Below are 6,354 nucleotides of genomic sequence, written 5' to 3'. Positions count from 1 at the left end.
ACCTTGGAGATCAGAAACAGAGAGACTTTCATTTCCCGAGTAGTGAGCCCAACACATGTTTATTCTGATGCCCTTTTCACAGAGGGGTTAAAAAGGATCTGTGAAAATATCCGGGGTGCCAGTTTTCACCCTGCTGCTGCAAGCCCTGTGCCTGTTGCAAGGAGGGGAGTTGCCCTGAGCCAAGCGTGGTTTGCTCAGGGAAGGTCTCTATGGATGGCATTCCAGGCAGCGAGCACAGTGTCTGGAAAGGACAGCACGTAACCTACCTCACAGGCAGGCTCTCCTACCTGCAAAGCAGGCAAGGACATCACCAACTTGTACAAACAGCTTGATGTCACAGTGCAAGAAGGGATCACATGTGTCTATTACTCCCATTTACAGCAGAACTGAGCCCCAGCGCAGCTTCCTGTGGTCCTCACAACCACAACGAAGTCCCTGGACACCTTCTCTCATGGGGTGAATTTGCTCCTTCCATCATGGCTATATGGAGAGGGACTGGAGGCAGCGCAGAGCAGCTGTTAGGACAGAAAACAGGCTTTTGCGTAAGCAAGAGTAGTCAATCCTCTTTACTTCTAACTGGCTCTAAAATGAGAGTAACACAGCATCGCACTGGCTTCCTCCCATCATCTTTGCATGGTATGTGGCAGAGGTTGTGCCTGTTGTTCTGTCTCAGGACTTCTAGGGTGACTACTTTAAATGTCAGAACCAAGTTAAGAGCCACGGTCAAGAGAAGGAATACGCAGGTACCTCTACACGAGTTAGCACTGACAGACACTTTCTGCTTGCTCTTTGATAAAAACCGTGTCTCATCTCACCACTTGGCCCTCAAGGATAGTATGGCCCATCAAAATGTCAACTTCATAGCAAAATATTTATTTTTGAATAAAAATGCTCTGCTCAGATTCAGTAAATCCTGCCAACTCTCAGAAGTGACGATAAGAGAGACGGTGGGTGGCAAACAACCTCCTAGTTGTTGGGGACCTTGTCTATGACCATGCACAGAGAGCTCCAAGCCAGCCTGCCCCTTCTTCCTAGCAGAGAGGCAGGCACAACCTCCCTAGCCCTGGCAGGACAGTAAATGAAGTGCTGTGACACTACCGCTCTAGTTCAGCTAGATCAGCTAGCCAAACAGGCCTTGATTATCTGACTGAGATAAGGCAGGACGCACTAACTCTTACGCCCTTTCTCCTCTGATATATGTGCTCATATCCATTTTTTACAATGGCCTTCAAATCAACTTCCACTAATTCTACCCTGAAGAACAGTATGGACCAGAGCAGCACTGCAGAAAAATGCTTCAAAAGGGATGAAAAGCAGCAGGTTGGGTTTTCACTGCTTTTGCCGGGGGCTGCTGCTCACCGAGTGCTCTCAAGCCGCACGGCCCAGCCTCACGTTGGGTGGCTGTCACTGCCGCTCTCTGTGGCTGTGAGAAGGAAGAGCTTCCCGCTTGGCCAGAGCAGCAGCTCCCAGCGACGGCCCAGGCCTGGCTCTGGCGCTTCTCCCTGATGCGGTGCTTCTCCCTGATGTGGCCTCTGCCATGGCTCCATGCAACAACAATGGTAACTTTTTAGACATGTATAACGGAAGCAATGAATTGAATTTTAAAATCTCATCTACCATCAGATAAATACAATAAATCACTAAAATGCAGGGAAAGCAGCTCATGGGATGGGGTGCAACCTCTCAGTGTTGGCCTGGGGGCAGATTTGGTGCGTTTTAGAATGAGCCAAAGCTCTAGTCCCGTGTCTGTGCCTGGCGCGGAGGTGCCTGTGGGTGCCCCCCACTCCCGCGGTTGCTGCTGGGGACATGAGGGCTGCAGGGGCCACAAACAGCAGGAAGGAGCTGCTGCAGACGCTATGGGCACCCAGCAAGGGGGCTCCTCTTTCCTCTCACAGCGAAAGCACTTGCCTCAACCATTACTTTCAACATGGAAAATATTTATTTTTCATGTGGTTTTCAGTTTCCTTGACATTTAGAAACAAAAGTGCCTGTGGCCTTCCCAACTCCCCTCCATGGGGACCTGTCCCCAGCTGTACTCACTGGCACGTGACCCTTTCCTCCCCCAAAATTAAAAGGAGGCTGGTGGCCTTGTTACCAGGGCAACCCCTGCACTGTTGGCACCCATGACCCTATGGAAGGGGGTGCCAAGTGTGGGAGCTGCAGGAAGGCACCCAGGGGCTCTCTTTGGGGTTCACCTGCAAACAGCTGGAGATCAACAAGCCAAAGGGCATTTAACCTCTGATGAGGCACTGCAAGGATAAATGTGACGTCCTAAAACCAGGACAGCAGAGTTTTCTCATCCTCTGTAAGAAGATGCAAGCGGCTGCTAAGCTCTACGCCTTCCAAAATCTTCAAGCAAAGCTAACACAAGCAGCATCCTCCAGGCCAGAGAGACTGCACGAGCATTGAGTAGGAGGAGGCTACACTCTTGTGAGAGCAACAAAAGCAGAGTAAGTATCTCTTGGTTTTGTCGGTACTAGGGGTCCCTGCGAAAGAGGAGGTTATCAGGAATGAATCCCAGAGGGTAACGGACACGTCAGTGAGAGCATCTGCTAGCTTTCCATAGGGGAAACCCATAACAAACATGAATAAATCATGCTGAAAGCATGGAGAGAAGCTGGAGTGCTCAGGAGGTAACAAGGGAAAAGTGGCTGCCAAGAGAAAAAAACACAAAATCCTCATGAGCAAAAGCTCACGTTGAGCAATGCTGAGGAGTGACAGAAGGAGCCTCTCTGGGGATGGCCAGAAAGCAGCCGCATCAGCCATTTCTGCAGGGCTTGGGAGGCATGAAAACAAGAGAGATCTCCATTCCTGGTGGTTCAACCCTTATGTGGACTCCGAGGGCCAAACACAATTCATTAAGACACCAGGGATTCATTATTGTCACAAAAATTTATAACTGCAAATTGTTTCTGTAAATTCCCTGATGGCATAATTCTCACATGGTACCACACACAATTCTAGTTTACAACGCTACAAGTAGACTTGATCACTGTTTCCCATTAAAATATACTGTTTTCAGAAGCAGACTTGGTTTGGGCATTTTCTAATCTACCTTTTGAATTTAGACACGCACTTGCTATAAGGATGCACTTAATGCATGCACTTGCTATAAGGAAAGGCTGCACTTGAATGTCTTGGGGAACACAAGGACCCATCCAGTGCCAAATCAGCAGACACAAGGCAAGGGAAGGATGAATGTCTGGTTTCACTGCTGATCCCACAGCAGGACTTCAGTGCAGTTCTGTGTGGGGGAGCCCTGGACTGGGTAGTCATTCTTCTTGACCAGTCTATGGCTTCTGCTTCTAAATTAAAGCTTTTGATTTCTCCCCTTGCGAAGGCAGGAGCCCTGAAGGCTGTCGAAGGGGGAAGGAAGGGGTGGCTTGGGGATTGTGACAGCAGCCATGGGTGCCCAGGGCAGCTGCACTTGCAGCACAGGGCTCCCTGCAGCTAGGTGAGCACTGCAACCGATGCTCTGCATAAATTCCTGCTTTGCAAACGCAGTCTTGATTGATCATCCAGTCTCTTCTTGCTGTTTCTCAAATATTCTAGATATCTGCCCCTGTGTAAACTGTTTCAAGACATGACCTCAGGTAAGTATGTAAATACAGGCATCTTCATGTAAAGGAACATCTTGTTCCTTGCTAGAGTTTTCTGACTTCAAGAGCATCAGAAACAAGATGTCCTGAGTCACTCCAAGTTGCTGTGATGTTTTTCTTTCTCTAAGTGGTAGCATAGCTGATCCCCAACCATCTTTTAGAGTCATTGGGAGTTCAGATTAAGAACATCAGTAGTTACAAAGAAATTATCCAGCAGAATGGCATTGAATAGAGCCTACCCCTTCTCTGCCACTGTTAGCAGCCTTTGCTCGTGTGTTTTTTTTTCAGTTCTCGTGTTCCCTTCCCTTAGAGGAACAAAGTCACCATCTCTGGCCACCCAGAGAGAATATGGAGTGAAAGCTGTAGCTTCCAGCCAGCCTGAACACTGGTGTCTCATGAAGCCGCTATCGCCGCTGCTCTGGGTGCTGAGCATCTGCTCCCCCTTCCCACCCGCTGCTGCATGGTTACTGCAGTCGAGGGGCTGGGTACAAAGAACACAGCCCTGACCCACTGCATGCCCTTTCTTACTGAGATTTGTGCTTGTTTTCCCCAATTAGCTGTGATTCCCTAAATGCACAGATTCTATACCATCAAACATTTCTATACCGTTCAGATTCTATACCATCTACCAGAGAGCACACAGAGTTTTTTTTTTTTTTTTTGTATGTAAAAATAATGTTTTAATGTAAAACTAAGCACTGATGCTTGCATAATGGGTAGCGTGGCTTGTTGAAACCTTTAATTGCGTTTCACCATTTGGTGCAAGTATTTTCATATACCCAGGCAAGCTCTCAAGGATTTCCCTTTCAAAATACACCCAGAGCACAGGACCTCTCTGCTCCCGTGTCAAGGGACTCTCCTTTTCAGCAGCAGGACTATTTGTGCTGGTCAAAGCTAAACTGCACAAAACAAATGCCACATTTAAAGCACAGAGGCAGGCCCTAAGTTAAGATTTTACCAGTTCTCGTACTGCCTGAACTGTATGTGAAACTTCAGTGACTGAAGAGCAGTGGATTGAGCCTAATAGTGAAGTGGCAATTGAGAGGTATGAGGCTGGCTCATCTCATGCTGGGACTCAGAATTACTTGAAAGCAGGCTGAAAAACAAACACGATGATTGTTTTTTCCTCTATGCAGTAGATACTTAATTCCAGAGCTTTCAGCAATTCAGTGTTCGGGAAGCCAAATTATAAATGGTCTGAAGAAGAAACCAGCCCCATTCATCACGGGTGTATATTTATCAGGTTGCTCCAGCCACGGTCTCCCAGTTGGAAAAATGGTACCCAGCAGACTGCCAGAGGATAGGAAGGACTACACGTGGAGAATGATTTCTGGCATACTTGATTTCATACACTCCCTTCCTGAGCTTTCCCCAGGTTGAGACTCTTTACTAGGGCAGGTGAACTTTAGGGCTGATTCAGAATCACCACTCTAACATCATTCCAGCTACTTTGTTTGCTTTTGAAAGTTTTAAGTAGAAAGCATGGTTTGGAATGCAATAAAGCTGAATTAACCTTAAATGAGAACTTGCTTTAGATCACTGTCCTTAGAAACAGTAGAGACATCTCTGGAAGCAGCCTTTAAACAGTCTGGGATTGTTAAGAGTTTTTCTCACCTGACAAAACACAGCCCCACACCCTTGTCCCCCAGGTGTGCAAAGGTACCTAAACGTAGTGACCTACTAGGTGGGAAATCAGTTCCACTGGAACAATCCTACATGGAAACACAAACAGAACGCTTTCCATAGGAAAAGCCCACAAACATCTTTAAATAAATGTTTGCCCCTTTTCTGAGCAATTGATTTGACTTTTCAAACAAAACTTGTACTCTCTTCAAGAGATTTTTACTTCTTTTTATCAAAACTCACTTTTTGCCAGGAAAAAAAACGTAGCAGAAGAGCAGTCTGTTTCTTCTGCAGTAGAGAATATAGCACAGATCTGTTCCTCTTCCACAGTCAGACAGGCTTGTTCAGACTCAGCAAACAAGAAGAGCAGAAAATAGCCATGGGGAAACAGCAGAGAAAACACAGATTATGAAAAGCATTACCAAGAAAAAAGGATGGGCAAACATCAGGAATAGAGAAGGCAAATGATCTAAAAATCAGAAATATAACCAATGACATTCAAGATAAATATTAGCTGGGCTTAATGCAAGTTGGACAAATAAAATAAATATTCAGAAAAGCGTGTGGAGACCATCCCATGTCTGTGCTCCAGGGAGGAGGAACAAGACTCCTTTGGGCCTGAGTTCTGCTGGAATAGGACTTGGCAGAAGAGAAGATGAGAAAAACTTGTTGACAATAATTCTGATGAATGGAATCAGCTGAACAAGAATAAAATCAACAGGCAGCTACACAAGCCCTTCATATGACGCCAAATAGCTCTTTTCATGGAGTGACTGGAGGACTATAAAAGTTACTAAGTAAAATTAAAATGCTATAAAAAAAATGTGTTGTTAAGCAAATTAAATGCCAGTGGGAAAGAAGAAAGAAAAAAACTCACAGGGAAAAATCTGAAGGAGCACATCAGATTTAAAAGAAGAAACATAAATATCATTTGCTCACATAGTGAGCATGGCTGTATTCCTGAAGAGCTCTGCAGGCTGGGGTGAATTAAGCCTGGAAAGAGAGATGGGGTAGAGCCACTGTTTTATTTATAAACTTCTGATAATACAGTTGACCGATGAAAGTGCACTAAGTCATGAATACTGTGGATACAAACTTTTCGTATCGCCACTCTCAGATTTCAACTTCGTTC

This window comes from Tinamus guttatus, unplaced genomic scaffold (genome assembly GCF_059628265.1).
Source record: "Tinamus guttatus ecotype Peru unplaced genomic scaffold, ASM5962826v1 Tinamus_guttatus_pri_ptg000090l, whole genome shotgun sequence".
Lineage (NCBI taxonomy): Eukaryota > Metazoa > Chordata > Aves > Tinamiformes > Tinamidae > Tinamus > Tinamus guttatus.
The sequence above is the reverse complement of the archived record's forward strand: the minus strand, read 5'-3'. Positions refer to the sequence as shown.